This window comes from Podarcis bocagei (genome assembly GCF_964188305.1).
Source record: "Podarcis bocagei genome assembly, chromosome: 5".
NCBI lineage: Eukaryota > Metazoa > Chordata > Lepidosauria > Squamata > Lacertidae > Podarcis > Podarcis bocagei.
The window spans coordinates 75692049-75716653 of NC_138129.1; the positions used below are offsets into that span (position 1 = coordinate 75692049).

General features: G+C 45.3%; 1 protein-coding gene and 3 long non-coding RNA genes across 13 annotated transcripts in view; 1 reads left to right on the forward strand and 3 right to left on the reverse strand.

Moving 5' to 3' along the window:
• Positions 1-24605, reverse strand: part of LOC308586948 — a 562568-nt gene that overhangs the window by 265216 nt on the left and 272747 nt on the right. The window lies entirely within an intron of this gene.
• On the reverse strand, positions 6260-7940 carry LOC308586937. Its single transcript, XR_014008151.1, has 2 exons — positions 7791-7940; positions 6260-6410 (listed from the first exon to the last, which is right to left on the reverse strand). It is a non-coding gene; the product is annotated as an uncharacterized lncRNA (long non-coding RNA).
• Positions 7985-24605, forward strand: part of BRDT (bromodomain testis associated) — a 73272-nt gene continuing 56651 nt past the window's right edge. For 5 of the 10 annotated variants that reach the window (XM_081193963.1, XM_081193969.1, XM_081193967.1 and 2 more), the window contains exon 1: positions 7985-8051. The gene's annotated coding sequence lies outside the window, so the exon portion shown is untranslated. Of the gene's footprint in view, positions 8052-14375; positions 14458-15323; positions 15401-20039; positions 20112-24605 lie in introns of those variants that run through there. The other 5 variants (XM_081193971.1, XM_081193974.1, XM_081193972.1 and 2 more) reach the window with 5 other exon arrangements.
• Positions 23596-24538, reverse strand: LOC308587311. Its single transcript, XR_014008317.1, has 3 exons — positions 24284-24538; positions 23886-23944; positions 23596-23719 (listed from the first exon to the last, which is right to left on the reverse strand). It is a non-coding gene; the product is annotated as an uncharacterized lncRNA (long non-coding RNA).

A 24605-nucleotide genomic window follows, 5' to 3' on the forward strand; every position in this document is an offset into this window, starting at 1 on the left:
CTAGTTTCCTGGTGAGGAACTGGCCCTCTCGAAGTATGAGCCATTACGGTAACAAAGGCTCTGTGCCAGATAACAAATGGGTGGGCTCCCATCCATCAACTCACTGGTAGTTAGAAAGACAAAGCTCAGATTGTGTGTAAGCTAGAAGCTGAAAGCAAGGCAGGTTGGGAAGCCAGGGAGTCAGAGCCATGCCTGATTTTTGCTGGAAGCCAAGGCTATGGCTACAAGAGAGGCAAGACACTCTAGGGGTGTTAATGCTGTGAACCCGGCTCAGGTTGTGTATATGTGTAAATAAACCATATATCCTAAAGACACTGCAGTCTCTGCTGCCCCACATTCAGAGGAAACCAAACTCTTGGATAAGCACCTTGAACCCCTGGGAAAGATGGGAGTTGTAGTCTAAAACATCTGGGGGAAGGTTGTTTAAGCCACCTGCAAACAGTGGCAGACCCATCTATTTGAACTGGAGCCCGCCAGTCATTGACAAAAGTGGAGACAAAAGGATCAAACGTTTGAGGAAAAGGAATGTTTCAGGCAGGGAGCACGTCAAACACCTCTCCTGTCCATGGTTTACCTTCCGGCAGGGTGCCAAGACAGGAAGTGAGGTTAGCTAGGAGAAAAAGGCTATGGCAGGATGCAACCTCTGATTGGCCCTTGGGATTCTTTCAAGCCACACCCCTGCTCCACGCCCTCCTTGAGTGTCTCCCCCTGGCTTGAATGCATCCTTGAATTCTAATAATGCCTCTCAATTGCCTGAGCGGAGGGCAGGGAGGGGTGTTGAAGTGTAGCCTACAGGACAAAGCTGAAATCTACCATCGTTGCACTTGTGCCTTTGGACCTGCCCACCACTAGAATCTGGCCCCTGGAAGGAAGTAATGTAACTTCGTGCTGACAAAGACTCCACACCAGAGAGCTATGGGAAGGTGAGTAGCACATGGGTACAGAGAGGGTTGAACTCCTTTGGCTCTTGGGGTCTTTTTGCTCTAAGGAGCTAGTTTCCCTACCTGCCACTCCCCTGTTTTGTATGTGATTGGGGCAAGTCTACATTTAAATGTGAGGTGGGAGTCCTGTGCACTCCAATTCCCACCAGGCCTAGATGGCAACAACTGGAGAGTCACAGGTCCCCTCACCCCTGATTTAAAGGCATGTTGTCTTCACAAGGAAGTCAGATAATACTTCAGAGCCTTTTTTAAAAAATAAGAAGAAAATAACTGAAGCCCTGTTACACTTCTGTGTATTTGTTTCACATTCAGCAGTTCCAGAAACACACATCGAGCTATTTTATTAAGAGTATCTATGTTCCACTTCTAGTTTTGAACTATTACTGTCCAAAACCAAAGTTTTAGGTTCCAAACACTAGTATTATATTAAATGTGCTGATACGTAGGTGTTTTGTTTTGGATTTTTTTTAAAAAAGCTGGAACCATATAAGTTTCTTAAGGAGGCAGAAAAGAGGGAGAGCGTTCTGAGCTCATGCTTCTTTTTCCATATGGAGCTACACATGTGGTGAACATCTGTGTAAGTTGTAAACTTGACTTTCCGTACTGCGTGCTCACTGGGGTATACAGGCACACAACTGCACATTGAGAGAGATCTGAAGCACACACACACACACACAAAAGATGAGTGACACAGAGAGTATGTAGATATCAGCATTTGGCAACTAAAACTACAGGTCAGAGTGTGCTCTCTTTAATTGATCAGGATGACAGGATCTCTTTTAAAGCTGCTTAACGAAGGAGCCCACTTTGCAACAAAGCATAACACAAATCCTTGCAGTGGAAAATAGAAGTGTGCGTTAAAAATACAATTTGTCCAATTTTTGGCATTGAATCTGGTTCCATTGGGAAACTGGGCCAGCTTTCAAGAAGCTGGATACTTCTGAGCCTTTCTTTCTTTCTTTCTTTCTTTCTTTCTTTCTTTCTTTCTTTCTTTCTTTCTTTTTTTGGCACAGTGTCCTAATCAAATATTCCACGTTAATAAGGTACCTTGGCACATGGTGTATGTGACCATTCCTACTCAATGGGACTACCGCAGGCACATTTTTGAGTAAGGACCAGAGCAAGAGACAGGTGGCGAAATGTCCCTGCTTTAGCACAGGAAAATCTAGTTCAAAATGTTCAATCTGTTTCAGAGAAAAACTAGTAGGCTCACATACACAGAAGCCCTATGGATTTCATGGGACTCACTCCCTGGCCAGTGTGCACAGGGATGCTTTCCTTCTATGAGAAGATCATGGAATCAAGCAAACCTGTGTGCAGATTCTTGATAAGAAACAACAGTTTCACTTCAAAATAAAAACTTGCTCAGGAGAAGTTCCATTGGATTTACTCAGATAACTCTGTAGTTGTTGGCACCCATCTGACTTGAGAGACAATGGAGTGCACCTCCAGGGGTGAAGGCAAACCACTGTTTTAGCAGCACCTAAGTGATCTCCCTGGGGTGCAAGCCTGGGCAGTGCATTTGTTTTTGTTTTTTTAATTTTTAATTTTTATTGGAAATTTTATTTACAACATAACATAAACCTCCCACTCCCCCAATACAGAAATCCACCCTCATTAAACAAGAACATAACATAAAATAAGCATAACATACAACAATACAAACAACCAAATAAAAGACTTCCTTTATCCTGTATCTGGCCTCCTTATTTACTTCTTAGAAGCTGTTTCCTTTATGAATAATTATTAAGATTTTTCTAATTATAACTTAAATATCCACAAAGTCTCCTGCAGACATTAATCAAAACAAGTCCAGGTATGTAATTTAGGGCACTGTTTTGTGAAGTATTCTCTGCATTTCCCCCATGCTTTTTGAAACTCTCGTCTAGTGTGATCTCTAATTGCCTCTGTTAATCTAGCCAGTTAAACATACTCTAACAGTTTGTCTTGCCATTCCTTTTTTGTTGGCAATTCCTTTTTTGTTAGCAATTAGGATCCTACCTGGGCAGTGTGTTTGGAGGTCCTGGGCTGCCCAGACGACAGCCTCACTGTTGTGGTCCAAAGGAAAGTAGAGCAATATGTTTGGCACCAGCTTGGCTACAGGTGTTGCAGGAAGGAGGCATACAAGGCGTCATCCAACCATCTCAGGGACTCCATTCCAGATTTGTGCAGCTTTTATTCCTTAGCCCTTTCTTCTCCCCAAGATATCCCACAAACAGTGGAGGTTAGGACCAGAGTTTCCCTTCTCTGAGATCGGCTACCTTCCCAGGTTGATGAGCCTCACTTCCCTCTACAGCACATGCAGACCAATTCTTGACCACTGGGCCCACTATTGGTCTCCTCCACTCAATCCACCAGAGCCTGTCTTCACATGCCGGGGAAGTCCCTAACTCAAAGAGGACTTGAGATCCATCTGCAGTAAAGATATGGTGATGGTCTAGTGCAGCAACAATCAGAGGTGAGAACTCTCCTTGTATGTATCATAACAATTCTCCATTGCAATGACAGCTTCTAAATAAAAGGGAGGAAGATGGGAGCCTTGGGCCATAGCTCAATGGCACTGCATGCAAAACTCCCCTGTTCAATCCAGGTAAGGCTGGAGAAGACCCATGTCTAAAATCATGGAGACCTACTGCCAGCATATCAATGTTGTTCAGCCTCAGATCCCCATATGCTGTTAGATTTCCAACTCCCATCATTTCCAGACAGTCAGGGATGAAGGGCTTTTTAGTTCACCAACATCTGAGAATCCAAGGCTGAAGAATACTGGTGTAGATAATACTGAACTAGATGACCAAAGGTCTGATCCCCTGTGCAACCAGCTTCCTCAATTGTAAAAAGAAATCAAATTATAAAAATGCTATACAAATAGGAGTACGGGCCATTTCAGCTAGTTGTGAACTTGCTCGGCATCGTATTAACCAGGAATTCCCATTATGAGAGCTCATTTATTTTTATTTTGGCCTACGGTTCGATTCCTCTTACTGAACACCAGCAACGGGTAAAAAAATTGACTCTCTGAAAACAAAGAAATCCATATGCTCCACAAAAGTGCACATGTATTCAGCAGTTATTAGCTCTCCTGAAACGTAGCTGTGTTTCACAAATGCAGTGGTTGTCGTTTATTTAATCCATTGTTGATGGATTGGAGAAAGATCAGATTTCCCCTGACTAAGGATTACTCTCTTAGCCAGCATGCAATTTATCAGAACCAATTTCTGCAAATAAGGATCAGCTTTCTTTCCCACAATCCTGACCTTCAGACAGCTTGGTACAGGTGGTATAGGAGAGGTCTCTACTGAGGCAGTGGAAGTTTTGAAATCCTTTATGTATTACACATGAGTCATATTCTTCCCTCACTTTGCCTATCTATATAGGAAAGTTACATAGGCTGTTGTACGTCCATAAATGCTTACAACAACAACAACAACAACAACAACAACAAAAATTTATTTAGACCCCACCCTCCCTAGCCAAGACCGGGCTCAGGGTAGCTAACACCAGGTATAAAAACAATTGATTAGAATACAACTTAAAAGCAAGATTAAAATACAACATTAAAATGCAGCCTCATTTCAGTAGAAACTCAAATCAAAAACTTTTGGGGGATGAAAACGTCAAATCTTCACCAAGGCCAACTAACCAGACTGGTCCTACATGGGCCAGAAAAAAGCCAGGGATGTCCCGAAATAGGAGTTCCATCACAGAAGGAGAAAGGAAAGAGGAAAGAGGGGAAGGGGATCAAATTGATTCCAATCCAAAGGCCAGGCGGAACAACTCTGTCTTACAGGCCCTGCTGAAAGAAATCAGTTCCTGCAGGGCCCTGGTCTCATGAGGCAGAGCGTTCCACCAGACTGGAGCTAGTGTTGAAAAGGATGCCATTAGGTCCAATGGAACTAATGCCATGAGCCCCAATAGTGTAAAACAGCCTTCTTCAACCTTGGACTAAGGTTACCAGACGTCCCCGTTTCCCGGGGACAGTCCCCGGATTTACAAATCAGTCCCCATACAAAACCAATTGAAGTTGAAAAGTGTCCCCGGATTCATTGAAAAAAATCTGGTAACCTTACCTTGGACCCCCCCAGTCTAGTCTTTATTGTGGGTCTACTCTGTAACATTTTTTTTTTTACACAGTAACAGTGGATTTACTCAGCTTTAGTTTGTTCTGCAGTGCTTCTGCAATTCCGACACATGATTGCTGTCTGGAAGAGTCTCGAGGCAACAAAAATGGGACAAAAAATAAATCCGAACATTTGTGCTGTGAAACGTTATGGGATTTCAGCAGGAAATTATGAGATATGCTCTTATTGGAAGTGAAGGGGTGTGCCAACAAAAAACCTTTGCCGGCACAAACAGTATTTCAAGTTTATATTTAAAGCGCCAAAGAGCACAAATCATAATGAATGTCGGAGGTGTGTGTGTGCTCTTGGTGTCTTCCAGATGGACTACAACTCCCATCATCCCTGGCTATTAGCCATGATGGCTGGGACTAATGGGAGTTCCAACAACCTCCGGAGGACACTGGGTTGAGGACGGCTGGCATGAAATATATCCACTTTTCATAGGCTCATTTGGAGTACGAGCAAATACATGGAAGAAGGGAAATCAGAGTTACAACCACCATCACTTGCTATTGAACCCTTTTAATTGGAAATGCCAGGGATTCAACTTTTCTACATACAGCAGATGTACCCTACCACTGAGAGATGGTTCTGGAGGATGGGCAGGACCAGAAGGGAACTGAGGCCAGGAAGGGCAAGGAGAAACTGAGAACCATGTTTCTGACCATTAATCCAACCTGAAACACAATTTGAGTGTACTCACATATATTGTGGATTCCATGCAAATGAATTGGTGGAAGGCTGCGATTGGTCAGCCAAAGTATCCCTGATTGTTCTTCTCTGGGGAGCTGCCTTGTACCCGCACGAACATGTGAAAATGACTGCAGTTAATTAAATCCCAGTGACATCATTTTATAACATTAAATCACTGTGTGACTCATTGGGTATCAACAAAATCAAGATGCGTATTTCAGATGATCTCATCTGGGAGAGACGTTCGCAGGAAGTGTTTGTGCGCTTTTGTTGTTGCTGAAACGGCACTATTGTGTGTTTGCCAGGACAGAACCTCTCTTTCCATCGTTTTAAAACACAGCGATCCCTTTGCTCGAAAAAAGAAAAGTTTATCTGGTGAGCGAACCGAGGCCATTTGACTTCGGTGTATTTCATTCCCCAAACTGGCTTCTAACAGGGTCCCTTCTCGGACAAACCTAGCCAATAATTAGTTCAAAAATCAGAAAGGTAACGAGCAAAGGAAACTGGAGTTTGGAAACATGTTTACTGGGCTTTCCACCTGTATCATGTTGGTCACTGTAAGATTCTGGACTTGATGGGCCTTAAGGGGCCTGATCCAGACAAGTTCTTCTCATGTTCATACATAACAGGACAGCAGGACCCATTGGAAGGCAACCTGGGTCACGAGGGGAGGAAGCAGACACAGATACCAAGTTGTGGGTGGGAGGGCAGTAAGATCAATTACCCTTTCTGCTCACAGGAATCTGAAATTTGTGGTGCACAGGACAACACTTCATCCTTCTGTTCCAGTTGGATGGACAAGCTTTAGGGTGTTGGGCAAGATCTGATGAAAGTGGGGAATCAGTCTAAAGCTGCCAGAAAGAACTGGTTGGCCACCATGTGGGGACAAAATGAACAAGGTGGGTTTTTTATCTTATCCAACGTGGCTCTTATATAACTAGTATCAATCAGCAGAACAGCCTGGCGCTTGGTCAGATGGGAAAACTGCAGGACCTGGATGAATGCCTTAGGATAGCAGAATCTGATCCTGTGAAGGCCCACTTTATAGAACACTTGGTGGGGTACCTCCATCCCAGAGGTCTAATTCAGCCCAACAGGTCTCCCCATTTGGCCTGCAAGGCCGTTTTAGCAAAGCCACACCACCTGCCCTACACTTGATGCCAAGTATGTCATTAGGTGTGAGGACAGGTAAATCCATAGGGTCTCCAACAGAACTGGGAAAGATTCCTCCCAGAAACTTTGGCTGGTCAGTGTACACAATACCAAGTGATCTGATTTTGGTGCACACAACAGACGTTTAAAGCACATTCCCTCCCTCTCATCCCAAGGATGCTGGGAACTGTAGCACTGTGAGGGGAAGACTACATTTTCCAGGATTGTTCCAGCGGGGCAGGGTGTGCTTTAAACATATGCTGTGTATGCAACCTGGGTTTTTATATACAGTGGTACCTCAGGTTAAGAACTTAATTCGTTCTGAAGGTCTGTTCTTAACCTGAAACTGTTCTTAACTTGAAGCACCACTTTAGCTAATGGGGCCTCCTGCTGCCACTACGCTGCTGCTGCACAATTTCTGTTCTCATCCTGAAGCAAAGTTCTTAACCCGAGGTACTATTTCTGGGTTAGCGGAGTCTGTAACCTGAAGCGTCTGTAACCTGAAGCGTCTGTAATCCGAGGTACCACTGTACTCAAGCAGAGATTAATTCAGCGACAGGGAACCTGTGGCTGCTCTTGGACTACAAGCCCCAGCGGACCATTGGGCATGTTGGTTGGGGGTAATGGAAGATGGAATCCAACAAAATCTGGAGAGCCCCAGGTCCCACACCCAAAACCTGATGAGAGGTTCTTCAGTTGCAAGGAGTACAAAGGGGCAGGACTCTTGCATGGATGAGTGGTGTTTCTGAGCACCCTACAATTTGTCTTCTCTAGTGAAAACCCATCTGACAGTGAGCAATCTCGGTGGGCCAATTCAGGCACCTCACCCAAGAGCTTGCAGCTGCCAATGAACAACTTAAGATCTAGTCACTCGTCTAGTCACTTGTTGTCCTTCCTATCACCCAAGAAAGGTCAACAGAGAGTTCTGCTCTCCTGCCTTTTCCTGGCAACTTCAGGAGCATGGGACAGGTGGCCCAGACTTGAAGGTGGCATCACAAGGGTCACCCCTAGAGCCACCTATGGTCTGGGTCACAACCCTAGGGCCGGTGACATCACAATTCAATCCCACAACATTGCCCTTTCTTCTTGTGATCTCAACGCTCCCACAGACACAAACTCCAAAGGATGACGGAGGAAGTCTAAGGTAAGCACAGAGCCCTCAAAAGCAAGAATAATAGCAATGAGTAGTACTTAAGATAGTTGAACCATTCCTTTGCGGCTAGCATAGATCTTCACTAGTGCAGACACTGAGAACAGGGTACACAGATCACAGAACATGGGACACACAACAAGCAGGGATCAAGACTGTTCTGAATTTCCCACAAGAATAGTTTGAACAGTTTAGCACTGTTGCAGGTTTTTGGGGGACGGTGCTAGCCTTGCAGGAATAGCAGGATCTATTATCTATAAATTCTCAGGGATGATTCACACCCTGGCCGGCACTTTCTTGATCTCCTGCCCTCAGGCAGAAGATATAGAAGCATGATTAGTCACACCAACAGGGTAAAGAAAAGCTTCTATCCATGGGCTGTTAGGCTGCTGAATGAAAAGATAACAACAGAGCAAGTGACTTTTGGGTTTGGTGGGTGTGCGTCAGTAAACGAGGGGAATTAAGATTAAGAGAGGTGAGTGGGGGGGTGCTCGTGTAATCTCACTGTATACAAGTTGTACAAGTGACAATATTTCAATAATCTAAAGTAACCAGGCAAGGGCTGGTAGAGACAGGCGAACAGACCAGACCAGAAGGGAATGCCAACCAAAGGGCATGGAGAAACAAGGACTGGGCCATTCATTCATTCTTATCTGTACAAACTGCAGATCAGACAAAATAAGATGCAGAACAGAACAAGGACAAGCAAGTCCAAAACATATATACTTATCCTTCATTACAGCATTATTACAACAGCAGTCAGCCGTATCCACAGTTATGGTGTGATACAAAATAAATGAAACAAATAGAGACTCAGGGTGAAGGACTGAGTTCAGAGCATGATCTCATCCTCCCCCTTCCTGCTAAACATTTTGGAGCCCCAGCCTATTGCTTTATCGGGAGGAGGGGAATCAGATTCCTATCACCTCGTGCTAATAGGGCCAAGAAGTCTCTGAGCACTGCCATGTCAAGAGAGAGCTCAGGAAGCATAGGCATGCTCCCTGGGATCTCTCCACCCAGCAGCTCCCCTCGAAAGCAGAAGAAGAGCTAGCTCTGCATGATTTCCCCCCTCCCCACAAACATTTTCAGCCTACGTAGTTCCTGGGCTACAGCAGTGCTAGAAACTGAGATACAAAAGCTAGGAGCTAAATGGCACCTTAAACCTTGGTTAGGGGCGCCACAATGGAATGCCTGGGTGGGTTTTTTTATAACATGAATACAAAGCTGATAATGAATGAACTGCAGCTAAAATATTATGCTCATTTTAAATATGGTCTAGTCCTTCCGCTGCCCACCCCTCCCAATATTCTTAAGGGGGTCTCTTCTCCAGTCTTCAGAGAGTAGCTGGAAGTGGGGAGGCAGAAAAAGGTCCTCCTTTCCTTCCACTCTGCAGTTTTAATCGGAAATCTTAGGCGCAGTACTGCGTCCAGAGCTCAGAAGCTGCTCGCGCTGATGAAATTCCCTGTCACAAAACGCGCCTAGAACAATGGCAGTTTTGAACACTGTTCTAGAGATGCGCCCCAATAATATTGCCATGGAAGGGCCGCAGCTGATTGGTAGAGGCCATGTTTTGTACACTAAAGGCATGAGTAGGCAAACGAAGGCCCGGGGGCCGGATCCAGCCCAATCGCCTTCTAAAACTGGCCCACGAATAGTCCGGGAATCTGCATGTTTTTACATGAGTAGAATGTGTGCTTTTATTTAAAATGCATCTCTGGGTTACAGTGGTACCTCGGGTTAAGAACTTAATTCATTCTGGAGGTCCGTTTTTAACCTGAAACTGTTCTTAACCTGAGGTACCACTTTAGCTAATGGGGCCTCCTGCTGCTGCTGCGCCGCCGCCGCATGATTTCTGTTCTCATCCTGAAGCAAAGTACTTAACCCACGGTACTATTTCTGGGTTAGCAGAGTAACCTGAAGCGTCTGTAACCCGAGGTACCACTGTATTTGTGGGGCATAGGAATTCGTTCATTTTTTTCTTTTCAAAATATAGTCCGGCCCCCCACAAGGTCTGAGGGACAGTGGACCGGCCCCCTGCTGAAAAAGCTTGCTGACCCCCGACTAAAGGTCACTGGTTTGAACTCCAGCAATTCTAGGAAGGTCTGGGGGGAAAGACTCCTTCTCAAAGCCGTGGGAGAGCCATTGTGAGACACTTAGCTAAATGGACCAATGGCCTAACTCAGCACAAGGCAAGCCTTTAGCTAGGAAATTGCCATGTGTTTTATCTCTGTGTGTGCAAGAATTAGGCATTATATTTTATATATTTTATATATCGATCGATAGATAGATAGATCACACATACAAACAGATGAAATGAAGGGCAAGTTCTCTGCTTCAGTCTTCTCCAGTAACCTTTTAGTGGCACCAAAGTACTGTATTTATCTAATGCTCACCAAATTACGTTACGAAAATTAAGGCGTGCCTTAGATTTGATGGCACATTTACATTCGCCAACAAATACTTTTTTCGGTTCTAAGCTTCTGAAAACTTAGATTTGATGGCGCATTAGACTCGAGTAAATATGGTACTCTCAGCCGTACTTAAGTGAAACGAGGAAAGACCAATGGATAAACAAGTCTCGGCATGTACTCTTGAGTTAAAGGACCCCTCACCATTAGGTCCAGTCGTGACAGACTCTGGGGTTGCGGCGCTCATCTCGCTTTATTGGCTGAGGGAGCCTGCGTACAGCTTCCGGGTCATGTGGCCAGCATGACTAAGCCGCTTTTGGTGAACCAGAGCAGTGCACAGAAATGCCGTTTACCTTCCCCCCGAGTGGTACCTATTTATCTACTTGCACTTTGATATGCTTTCAAACTGCTAGGTTAGCAGGAGCTGGGACTGAGCAACGGGAGCTCACCCTGTGGCGGGGATTCGAACTGCTGACCTTCTGATCAGCAAGTCTTAGGCTCTGTGGTTTAACCCACAGCGCCACCCGCAACCCGCCAATCCTGGGCCATATACTGGCCAAGTGAGCTGGTCCAAAGGATGCCTGATCTTAAGATTTTGGCCAACCAGGCTTACCAAGATCTGGTGCCTTACTCTGTCTCTTGATTACCTAGAAATCAGTGCTGCCAATTACAGTGGCACCTTGGGTTAAGTACTTAATTTGTTCTGGACGTCCGTTCTCAACCTGACACTGTTCTTAACCTGAAGCACCACTTTAACTAATGGGACCTCCCGCTGCCACCACCGTGTGATTTCTGTTCTCTTCCTGAAGCAAAACTCTTAACCCGAGGTACTACTTCTGGGTTAGCAGAGTCTGTAACCTGAAGCATGTAACCTGAAGCATATGTAATCTGAGGTACCACTGTAATCCCAGACACGGCATGGGCAAGGGAGAAGCTTGCAAGAATGTTTTGACAGTTTAACGTTGCTGATCGCTTAAACAAACTAGACGGTTTTCAATTTTTAAAAAAGCCCATCAGTTACAACAGAGGTGGAGCTCTTGTGGCCCTCTAGATGTTTCCGAGCTACTGGGGGTGGGGGTGGAGAGAGAACATATCTATATATAATCACTATGATTGTCTAGGACTGTGGCCAACAAAAGGTTCCACAGCGGACAGCATTAGAGAATGGTCAGCACTATAAAAGGCACATAAATCAGCTACCTGAAACCATAATTGCGACAGAAAAGAAACAAAACTGAATTCTGAAAACGGTTACCCATATCCACTTTCCTTAACATCGATTGCCTTGCCAAAGCCAAAAGATTAACATACCTGTTTATCCAGGAATATTTGCTTTGTTAATATGATACCTCAACAGTAGAATGGATCAATGTGATACCTACATAGTCAGCTCGCTTGTTTTCATTACAGGCTAAATTCGAGAACACAAAATTCTTTTTGTTGCTTAAGTGATCTTGGCTATTCAGCCATTCTCAGAATGAAACAAGCATGTGAGCTCCTTAGGTAACATATGGTATTTCATTAATTTAAAAGACTTTAGTTAAACAACTTTTGGTAAATTGAATCCAGCCTAAATTAATTTTCTTCGAATGAGTAAGGTACTTAGTATAGCCCATGTCTGTTCAATCTCTCTTGACTTGATTATTCCCCTGCAAATACAACCTTATAAATAATGGCGCTGCAGATATACCAGTGAAAGGATTTAAGCAGGCAAAAGTGCATCTCTCAGACATATCATTATTTTCAGAATACAGTACCCAAGAAATCACAGTCAGGGAAGGTAAATGTCAGCCGGCCAGCCTTCTCTGAACTATTCATAAATATGTGCTGTCTGCAGCATTATGTCAAGATAGTCGCTCAAGAAAAGGTTATGGGTTCTTATTAGAGGTGCATGTTAGTTACAGCTACTTGACAGTCACAGCTAAGCATGAGCAATGATTGTGGGATCATGGGGAAAGGAAAGGGGGAAACAGGGACTTAGCCAAAATGTTGCACAGCTGAACAGAATGCAGAAAGATGCAAAGGAGCCTGGTCTTCTGAGAAATAGCCCCATCCCTTCACATGTGTAAGCTGGCTGGCACTTTGAATTGAATAGTAAATTGGTGCGGCTGAGAGACCAGCAATTTTTGGCACCCCTCGGCTGAAACCGAAAGAACTTGTGACTAAGAGTTTGCACCCAAGTCTGCTTATCTTCTCATCCCTCCTGATCCATTTTACTGTCGCTTTACGTCTTTTTAGATTGCAAGCGTGTGGACAGGGACATTTATTATTTTTTAGTCATATGTATGAAAGCATGTCAAAGTGCAATTAGATAAATAGGTACCGCTCCGGCGGGAAGGTAAACGGTGTTTCTGTGCGCTGCTCTGGTTCGCCAGAAGCGGCTTAGTCATGCTGGCCACATGACCTGGAAGCTGTACGCCAGCTCCCTCGGCCAATAAAGCGAGATGAGCACTGCAACCCCAGAGTCGTCTACGACTGGACCTAATGGTCAGGGGTCCCTTTACCTTTACAATGCCCCGGGAGCCTTTTTTGGCTGAATTCTTTGAATAAATGAAGCAGGTTAGGCTATAGAAGCACAGCCCTGAGAATACGACATTTTCACTGTTGTGGGATTAAACATTCAAAATATGCAAAGGTAGCAGGTAAGGCAGATAAAATACTGTGGTCCACACTGTGTTGTTTGTCTTTGGAAAAGAGTTGTTTCACATAAAATTCAAAAGAATGGCTAGCAAATCTCACCACCACATTTTCAATCAATAGCACAATCACTTGAAATAAACTGCAAATACCCATACCCTTAGAAAAGCATATTTCTTACTTAGGTGTGCTTCAATCATTGCCTTTTTTGAATAGATCGAAGCTTACAGCGAATCATATGCAATGACTTGCATTTGCTTAGCACATGAAACAGAGGCCAACTACATATAGGGGTCCCTTAAAGTAGACATTTTCAACCATTTTGACCAACTCCATTATTTCTGTGGCACCCCTGTGGGGCTCAGGAGCCCAGTTACGTCCCCCCTTGCTTGCAGAGCTGGCAGCCCCTCACCCCTTTTTGAACACCCTCCCTTGTGGAACCTCCTGTCCTCTCCTCTCCCCTCTCTTTGGGAGTCCTCTGGGCAACTACTGCTGCCGCCCCTGGTCTCTGAGCTGCTCTCCCTGCCCCAGAGAGAGGTGTCTCCTCCCACTGCCCCACAAGGGCCTAGGAAGCAGCCCCTGGCAGCCCCAGACTCACTATTCGTCTGCAGAGCTTGTAGCCAAGATCGCTGCAAGAAACAACTGTTCAAGCCTTTGGGAGGCAGAGACCTGAGAGGGCATCAGAGGGAGGAGGAACGAAAAGAGGGACAGAGGCCAGTGTTGCCCGCAGCACCCCTGTCCATCATTCAAGGCACCCCAGGGTGCCACGGCACACTGGTTGAAAACCACTGCCCTAAAGGCATGACAGACATGTACAAGAAGATCTGCAATCAAATGTCCAAACAATTCTGAACCCATGTACGTGATCAAAACATGTACAGTGGTACCTCGGGTTAAGAACTTAATTTGTTCTGGAGGTCTGTTCTTAACCTGAGGTACCACTTTAGCTAATGGGGCCTCCTGCTGCCGCCGCCACACAATTTCTGTTCTCATCCTGAAGCAAAGTTCTTAATCCGAGGTACCATTTCTGGGTTAGCGGAGTCTGTAACCTGAAGCGTCTGTAACCTGAAACGTCTGTAACCCGAGGTACCACTGTACCCTGTTATCTAGTTACAGTGAATACTGCAGCATGGCAATGGGCATGTGAAATTCTATGAAACTTGCATAGCTCCAGGGGTCTAACTGTACTACATCCTGTTCAGCTCAATATTATTTTACCTGTTCATTAAGATATTCAACTGATCCTTCAGCATGCCTTTTCACCGATATTTAGATTACGGTGGCTGCAGAAGAACAGCACAGTGTATTTATGCTTGGAAAGCATTCACCTGTAAAAGAAAAAAAGAAAAGAAAAGGTACAGGAAGCACAACAACAACAACAAAAACCTAGCAGCGTGGATTTGTTACTCATAGAGAAAGAAAAGCTGTCTAGAACAATTTGTCCTTAATGGCTGTTTTAGCTCAAGAGAGGCCCTGAAGTGAAGAATAAACAAACTGTCAGAGGAACAGCGAGGAAGTCTCTTAAGATCAAGGTTAAGGTTCATTGGTACAACTGCTCTGAGGCAAAACATGACCACATCTTGGATTCATCTTGCCACGCAGATGAATGCAAAGGTACGGATGCAGCAGTTTTCTTCTCGAAACCTCTGCGTCCATTAAACATATCACAATGCTTTTCGCTTTTTCGCCTTTCCTAGGGAAAAGGTAATATTTTATGAAAGTGGAAGATTATTCCGTACAGAAGAATTCAGCCAAGGTTTGGAAAATGGGACAAGATATAGTGGTACCTCAGTTTTCAAACGTCTCCATTGACAAACATTTCAGTTTTAGAACGCTGTAAACCTGGAAGTAAATGCTTTGGTTTTCAAACACACCTCGGAAGTCGAACATGCCACGCGGCTTCCGTATTGAGTTTTATGTATTGAGTTTTTGGTTTTCGAACGTTCTGGAACTTGAATGGTCTTCAGGAACAGATTACATTTGAAAACCGAGGAACCGTTGTATACCCAAAGCAGTGGAACTAACCTAATGTGGTTTCCCCCACACAAACAACCTCTTGCCCAGTTTAATCCAAGCCCTTTGTGTCTAGTGATACAAAGCTAGCAAGCAAACCCAACATCCCTAACACTCAAAATATTTTATTAGTTGTGCACCCTAAATACAGATCTTTTCCCACCCCCAACAGCTGCCTAACTGGACATTATTATTTCCCTTTCAATAGAAGCATCCATTATCTACTGCTAGATACTCTCCTTGAAAAAGGCACCCTGAGACGTCAGATGGAACGCTTTAACCCAAGTATGTATTGATATAAAATAGATGTGAGCCAAAACAAACAAACACACACAGCCTTCGTCTCATCTCATCTTATTTGCTCAAGTTTTTTAACTAGTCGCCATTTTGGCATGGCTGCATTGTAAACATTCTGATCAGCGTTATGCAAAGGAAAACATTTGCCAAAGCATTTAAGGTATAATCAGATTTTTAGCCACTTTTGGAGAGCCAAGGGTTGGCCATCCCTCCTTTAGTGTTGCACTGTTGCAAGAGAGTTACATCAGAGCTGGGAACTCTGATTGGATTGCACTGTTTTGTTGAAATGAGCCAGGATCGTAAACCATGGTTTGAGCCTAGCTTTTTTCAATAAACTACCAAAAGTCTGTCATTTTGAGACACAGTGTTAACATGCGGTAGTTAAAAACCAGGAAGCTGATGATTCCAACCTCCTCCTTGCAAGGAGAGAGAAAGTGTGTGAGTTCAACCTCGTTTATGTGTGGCCAGAGCCGTGTCAAATTTGCTAGGTACCTGGGAGGACAAAGTTACATCCATGCTGACCTTGATGGCAAAATTATTACAGGTTCAATAGGCTTAATGGATGGAAGGATTTGCCTGGGCATTGTAGTGGGACAAAGATGGTGAAAAGACATTCAGCCCAGATACTGAGGTCCAGCGCCGAGGGCCTTCTGTGGGTTCCCTCCCTGTGAGAAGTGAGGCTACAGGGAACCCAGCAGAGGGCCTTCTCGTAGGGGCGCCTGCCCTGTGGAACATCCTCCCATCAGATGTCAAAGAAATAATCAATTTTAGAAATTTTAGAAAACATCTGAATGCAGCCCTGTTTAGGGAAGTTTTTAATGTGTGATGTTATATTGTGTTTTTAATATTCTGTTGGGAGTCGCCCAGAGTGGCTGGGGAGGCCCGGTCAAATGGGTGGGGTATAAGTAATAAATTATTATTATTATTATTATTATTATTATTATTATTATTATTATTGCCAACCCTTTGGTTTTGTGGATGGGGAAAGTGCCAAGGCTATTCCACCTCCTCTGCTTTGGCAGCCCTGTCCATGGAGTGACATTTTGAAAAGGAGAGGAGTTAAGAAGTATTGTGCCCATTTGCCTTCTCTTTGTTTTTCTGTGCATGGAAGGACTTATTCAAAGTAGTGGGAGAAAGAAGCTCTCTTGCCCATGGAGGGCTTTAGGAAAGGGGAGGGTAGAAGAAGTGTCAGGCCTGTTTGCCTCCTTTTTGCTTTGCTATCCACCAGCTTGGTGCAGCAAGCAGTGGGAAGCTGCTGCGCCCATGAAGTTTTTGGAAAACATGTGTGTAGAACGGTGAGGGAAGAACAACAGGATCCACCTGTTTGCTGCTCTACTTTGTTTTGCTGCCTGCCAGTGACATGGAGCAGTAGGCAAGCAGCTATTTTTTTTTTTTAAGTGTGCATTGGGGTGGGGGGAGTGTGGGAATTGCCTGTTGCTTGTTTTACTGCCTGTCAGCCATGAGGGGGACTTTTTGAAAGGGGGGGGTGAATGGAAGAAGAAACATAGGAATTGGCCCTTGGCTACTGTGTTTGTATTGCTGTCTGCTGGCATGTGGGGCAGGCAGCTACTTGAGAGAGGCCTCAGCTGAATGTGGGGGAAAGGATAAGGCAATTCTTTCCTGTTTCTAGTGTATGCCATACAGCAGGTATTGTTCTAAATCTGTTTTGGGAGGGGGCACTGCAGAGGCAACCTCATCTTCATTATCTCATTTTTTCCTGATTGTACCAAAGTTTTGGTGTGTGTGTGTGTATTTTGTAGGGGGTGGCATCCATTTCAGACGCATCCTTATTATCATCATCACCTTTTATTCCTGCCAGGTCCACAGCAGGGATTATTTCCAAGTTGTCTGACAAGGGGGCAGCATAGTGCAAAGGCAGAAGCATTATACACCCTGAATTTTGACATTGTTACGCTTAGGTAAACAAATAGGGCACTCAAAATGGCTGTGCACAGGGCTCCACAAGCCATAAATCTGCCACTGGATGTGAAGGAGCATTTCTCCTGTACATAATCCTGCCCGGGCCCTTTTGGCCAGCTGGAGACTCTTCTGGTGGTGCCATTGTTGCATGAGATTAGGTCTGTTGCTTGCCAGAAGGTCTTCTCGGCAATAACACCCCAGGTACGAAAGACTCTCCCCTCAAATCTTTGATTGGCACTAAGCTTTTTTCAGCATGCTGTTTTGTTCCCGAGAGATAATTGCTTGCGCCCTGAGTTATGAGACTATTCTGACCAATGGGCTTAATAGATGGATGGTGGCTGCGTTCCAAAGCGTATTTTGTTCTCCTTTTATAGTGTATCATGTTTTAAAATGTTGTGTTCACCTAATGAGGTCATCCATCTTATAAATAAAAGGGCAGAGCTCTGGGATGCTGTGAGGGATTTACAAAACTATGCAGTGCTGTAACTGATTGGAGAGGATTTGGAGACTGTTTACAAGGCAGTTAGCCGGTTCTGCGTAGAATCTCCAGCACACACAAGGGCTGCTTTCTCTGCACACTTCAGGGAAATCTACATGTTTCCAGAGCTGCTCGCTTCCCTTCACAAGGCCTTCATCAAAGTGCAAAAGCTAATACAGTCATACCTCTTGTTACGTTCGGTTCAGGTTACGTCTTTTCAGGTTGCGTCCCGCGGCGACCCAGAAGTACCGGGAAGGGTTACTTCTGGGTTTCGCCGCTCGTACATGCGCAGACACTGGTTGCCTTCCTTTCAGGTTGCGAACAGGGCTCCAGAACGAATCCCGTTCGCAACCAGAGGTACCACTGTAGTGAGAACGGTTAGAAATTTTAAGGGCGAGTAGGCTTGCTAAGATGTATAAGGTTGACTCTGATAAGTGTTGGAGATGCAAAAAGGTGGAGGGAACGTTCTTTCACATGTAGTGGGCTTGTAAAAGAGTATTGGGAAACAATCCATAATGAATTGGAAAAAATGTTTAGAAGTACAGTGGTGCCTCGCAAGACGAAAATAATCCATTCCGCGATTCTCTTCGTCTGGCGGTTTTTTCGTCTTGCGAAACAACCCTATTAGCGGTTTAGCGGATTAGCGCTATTAGCGGTTTAGCGGCTATTAAAGGCTTAGCGGCTAAAAGGCTATTAGCGGCTTATCGGCTTAGAAAAAGGGGGGGAAAGCGGGGGGGAATTGGAACACTCGCAAGATGTTTTCGTCTTGCGAAGCAAGCCCATAGGGAAATTCGTCTTGCGAAGCAGCTCAAAAATGGAAAACCCTTTCGTCTAGTGGGTTTTCCATCTTGCGAGGCATTCGTCTTGCGGGGCACCACTGTACTGTTCCAAAAAAACAAAAAAAAACCAGAGTCCTTTTTGTTGGGGATAATTCAGACTGAAATTCCCAGGTGTCAAAAAAGGCTATTTATGTATGCCACTACTGCGGCCCATGTTTGGTTAGCTCAAAAATGGAAAACAAGCGAGGTCCCAACCAAAGAAGAGTGGCAGCTTAAGGTGACAGAATATATGCAGCTTGCAGATTTAAAATATAGAAGAAGAGAAGAAGAAAAACATACGTTTAGAGAATATTGGAAAACGTTTATTGACTATATGGGGGGAAATTGTGTGCACTTGAAAACGTTGGCAGCATTAAGATAAATTCAACAGCGTAAATAAGTCTTGACGGATGTAATAATGAAATACGGAGTGCTTTAGTTTTTGTAAAATATGCAGGGATTTATGATAAGCAAAATGAACCATGGAAAGAGAAGAAGGGAAGTCACTGATATTTTAAGGATGCTTAAATGAGTATTCTAAATTGTAAAACAGAAAATTGAATTTTAAAATGTTATATATATATATATATATATATATATATATATATATATATATGCAGGTTTTGGTGTTTTCGGGTATCTTCCCGTGTAAGAGTTGGGGTGTCTAGGCGACGTTTCGACGAGGTCTCACTCGTCATCTTCAGGCTGGTGCTTTCGGCTTCTTGTTACTAGAACAGAGCAGGATCTCAGTGTTTGAGTTCCTATAAATACTGTTGAGGGGGTGTGGTGTATAGCCTCCAACGTTCTGGGCAGAGAGGGAGTTCCCAGGTTAGTGTGCCTTTTCTTCTTTTGTTCCTTAATTACTTGAGGGATATCTTGAGGGATATCTTGAGTGATTTCTTGAGTGATATTCTGAGTACCACTTAGGAGGGTCATTAGGTGTCTGGCAGTACAGCCATCTTCTCAGAAAAACTTTTCACAAGCTCAAGAGGTCAAGACACGAAAGCTTTAGCAACTAATCCACACCTAATGACCCTCCTAAGTGGTACTCAGAATATCACTCAAGAAATCACTCAAGATATCCCTCAAGTAATTAAGGAACAAAAGAAGAAAAGGCACACTAACCTGGGAACTCCCTCTCTGCCCAGAACGTTGGAGGCTATACACCACACCCCCTCAACAGTATTTATAGGAACTCAAACACTGAGATCCTGCTCTGTTCTAGTAACAAGAAGCCGAAAGCACCAGCCTGAAGATGACGAGTGAGACCTCGTCGAAACGTCGCCTAGACACCCCAACTCTTACACGGGAAGATACCCGAAAACACCAAAACCTGCATTCCTGTACCCGTGAAAATCTACGAAAGCATATATATATATATATATATATATGAATGAACGAATGAAATTGTAAGGCCGACAGTGGGACAAATGTAGGATCCCAACCAGGATGCCTTTCGGCTACACTGAGCTCTGCTCTGCAGGTGGGTGCTGCTGTTTTCTTGGCACCGGGTCTTCCATACATGCAACTTGCCCCTGGATTGGCTCTGTGCATGGTGTTTGGGAAGGAGTCAATGCAATCTCGTTCCCCATCTTCATGTATTGACTGTCCCTATATCAGTCACCTGCACACAGTTTATGTGGAACAGAGCTGAGTGAATGCAGGACTTGGAACTCCCAATGTCTTTTTTCATGTCCATAAACAGCCACTGGGGACAGGGGGGAAATCCAATTTGGACTGGGCTATGGCTTTGGAGGGAAAAGACCCAATCCTTTCCTCCCATGCCACACCCTGATCGGGATCCCCCTGTTTTTCCACAGCCGTAACTAACTGCGGGATGGAAAACAGAAAGTTGTAATATGTCCACACTTAATGGCAGCTTTTGGGGAGGCGGGGTTAGGTTGGAGACTCCACCCTCACCCTGGCATCCACATTTCAATTCTCACCACACACCCCATGGCTGCTTTTTAAAAACAGCATTAGGAGTACCAATGACAGAACTCCCACATTACATCTTATTTGGCTCTATGTTTTGCTTCTTTGACACATTCTGCCATGACCATGAAATGGAATCAGTGGAAAGGCCTTATAACACTATGATATGAAACAAACTGCACTGTGGGACTTATTTGGGGAGATCAGTCCCACACCCCTTTAAACACTGGTGCACCCCATAATTTCCCCCCAGAGATGTAAGTGGCTGCCATTCACTCCTATGGGGGGAAAGTATAGGGTTATTCTTGGAAAATCTATGGCAGAAGAGGTTAAACCTACCTATATCTCTAAGCCCAAACCACCACTTGCACATACCAGAGAGGGTATGTACAAGTGTGTGAATGCATGGCGCACAGCACACAAACAATATCTGGGCCCTCCTGCTGTCTTCCTGCCCTTTAGCATGACAGAAATTTTGCTAGTTTACAATAAAAGCCAGGAAGACAAATGGTTTTGGTTTCCAACCACAAATATTGACAGGTCTCGCTTTCTGAAAAGCGATTTTATAATTACAGTGGTGCCCCGCAAGATGAACGCCTCGCGAGACGAAAAACTCGCAAGACGAAAGGTTTTTTCGTTTTCGAGTTGCTTCGCAAGACGAATTTCCCTATGGGCTTGCTTCGCAAAACGAAGCTTGCCCCGCAAGCTCCGGGGATAGCGGGGAAGCGCAGCGTGTCTTCCCAGCTGTCTCCGGACCTCTTTTGAAGCAAGGGGCGGCAGGGAGAAGATCGCTTCTCCCCGTTGCCAGCCCCGCAATCTCCGAGGACAGAGGGGAAGGCGCGCACGCCTTCCCCTCTCTCCCCGGACCCCTTTTGAACCAAGGGGCGGCAACGGGGAGAAGCGATCTTCTCCCCTCCGCCCCTTGCTTCAAAAGAGGGGACAGAGCGGCGCTTCCCCTCTGTCCCCGGACGGTCTCCATAGGAACGCATTGATTGATTTTCAATGCATTCCTATGGGAAACCGTGCTTCGCAAGACGAAAAACTCGCAAGAAGAAAAAACTTGCGGAACGAATTAATTTCGTCTTGCGAGGCACCACCATACTCAGCTGACATCACTTAGCCATTTTCCAGTTTCTGATACAGTGGTACAGTGGTGCCTCGCAAGACAAAATTAATTCGTTCTGCGAGTTTTTTCGTCTAGTGAATTTTTCGTCTTGCGAAGCACGAAATCCCATAGGAATGCATTGAAATTCAATTAATGCGTTCCTATGGTCAAAAAACGTCCAAACAAAGCCGAATTTGGTACAACAAGAGTTTATTAAGTGCTCTTTAAAGTCACACATACTGTAAAGAGCATTTCAAAAATTGAAGGAACAATAAATTAAGTTTCTAAACATGACAGAAAAACATTTAAAAATCAACAAAATGTACAGTACAATTTCTAAGACTCCGGGGGACCACTCGAAGAAGGTTCCTCTTCCACTCTTTGCTTCTTGCTGAAGAACCTGTCCATGGTCTGCTGCTTCATCCGCCTTTTCAGCACCTCCCTGAAAGGCGACATGACCCTCGTATCAAAAGTGTTCGCAAGGCCATGTGCCACGTGCTTGTCAGGGTGGTGCCGCTGTGCAAAAGCCTGCACATCCTTCCACTTCAGGCAAATGTCCCTCAGTTCTTTGGAGGACAGCTGTTCCTCAGTTGCTTCCTCCTCTTCCAGCGAGGCCTGCTCCTGCGCAGCCTCTGCCTGCAGTTTGACCAGCTCCTGGGTGGTCAGCTCGTGGTCGTGCTCCTCCACCAGCTCGCTGATGTCCTCCTCTGTGACCTCCAGGCCCATGGTCCTCCCCAAGGCAACAATGTCCTGCACCACTGTTGACTCTGGTGCATCAGAGTCACTTGGTGCCACACAGTCCGGCCACAGCCTGCGCCAAGCGCAATTCAAATTTCTCTGGCTGATCCCATTCCAGGCCGTGGTGATCATCTTCAAGCAGGTGACGATGTCGAAGTGGTCCTTCCAGAATTCCCGCAGGGTGATGTTGGTGCAATCAGTCACCTCGAAGCATCGCCTGAAAAGCTCGTTGGTGTAGAGTTTTTTGAAATTGGCGATGAGCTGCTGATCCATCGGCTGGAGCAGTGGCGTGGTGTTAGGCGGCAGGAACATGATGTTGATGAAGCTGAACTCCTCCAACAAGTCCTCCTCAAGGCCTTTAGGATGGGCAGGAGCATTGTCCATCAGAAGCAAAGCCTTCAGTGGCAGGTCGTTGTCCAGCAGGTACTGTTTGACAGCAGGGCCAAAAGCAAGATTGACCCAGTCCACAAACAGCACACGTGTGACCCAAGCCTTACTGTTGGATCGCCACATGACACTCAGCTGCTCCTTGTCGACCTTGTGTTTCTTGAAGGCCCGTGGGTTCTCTGAGTGGTACACCAGCAGGGGCTTGATCTTCAGGTCGCCGTTTGCGTTGGCACAGAAGAGCAGGGTCAGACGGTCCTTCATGGGCTTGTGGCCAGGCAACTTGGCCTCCTCCTGTGTGATGAAAGTCCTTTTGGGCATCCTCTTCCAAAACAGCCCAGTCTCGTCACAGTTGAAGACTTGCTGTGGAACGTAGCCCTCCATCTTCACAACCTTCAGGAACTCTGCTGCAAAGTCTTCAGCTGCAGAAACATCAGAACTGGCAGCCTCTCCATGCCTGACCACGCTGTGGATTCCAGATCTTGTCTTGAACCGGTCAAACCAGCCTCTGCTTGCCTTGAAGACTTCTGGCTCACCTGAGGTTCCTGGCTGTTCCCGGATGAGGTCTGCGTGCAAGGCCTTGGTCTTCTCACAAACGATGGCCTCAGTCACTGTCTCCCCTGCACGCTGCTTCTCTTCTAACCAGATGAGCAGCAACTTCTCCACCTCCTCCAGAACAGCTGGGCGGTTCTTCACGATCCTGGTGACTCCCTTGGCTGCATCAGTCGCAAGGATCTTCTCCCTCATCTTCAGGATGGTCCCAATGGTCGATGGGTTCCTCCCGTACTCCCTGTCAAGGTCTGTCACACGCATTCCACCGTCGTGCTTCCGGATGATCTCCTTCATTTCCAGCGTAACCTTCTCCTTCTTCCCCTCGCCGGCCTCTGCAGCAGCAGTCTTCTTGGGTCCCATGGCAGCACAGCTCCTACCTTCGCAACCCCCCCCCAAAAAAATCAGTGCTTCACATCCAAAAAATTCAAAAGCACCCAGCCAGCCACCACACAGAAATTCAAACCCAGAACCAAGTCGTTGAATTCCAAACACCCCAACCCAAAATCCAAAAACCCCCAAAAAAGTTTTAAAAGTTTAACTTACCAAATGGCTGCAAAAGAAGTTTTGGAAAAGCTTCAAAAATCACCAAAGTCTTCAAAAACCTCAACTATTCCCCCAGCCACCCACCACACAGAAATTGCAAACCCCTCCCCAACTGTTCCCCCAGTCACCCACCACACAGAAATTCAAACCCAGATTTTTTTTTTAAAAAAAAACAGCAGAGTGGCCCAATGGTCACAGAAAATCATAAAAATGCAGAGAGAAAAAAATACACAAGCTTCCAGATTCTTGCAAACCCCTCCCCAACACCAAGCCCTTGAATTCCAAACACCCCAACCCAAAATCTAAAAACCCCAAAAAAAGTTTTAAAAGTTTAACTTACCAAATGGCTGCAAAAGAAGTTTTGGAAAAGCTTCAAAAATACCAAAGTCTTCAAAAACCTCAAAAAAGGCTACCACACCGCGTGCTATGAGTTGCTCCTCGAAGTCAAGTCGCAACTGCACCTCTTCAAGCAATGCACCCTGGGTATTAACGGTTTTACGAAAAAGGAAACAAACTTGCAAGACGTTTTCGTCTTGCAAAGCAAGCCCATAGGGAAATTCGTCTTGTGAAGCACCTCAAAAAACAAAAAACCCTTTCGTCTAGTGAGTTTTTCGTCTTGCGAGGCATTCGTCTTGCGGGGCACCACTGTATTTTGGTTTTAGAACAGCTTAGTTTATGGACAACTTGGAAATAGAATGCTGCAAACCCGGAAGTAGGTGT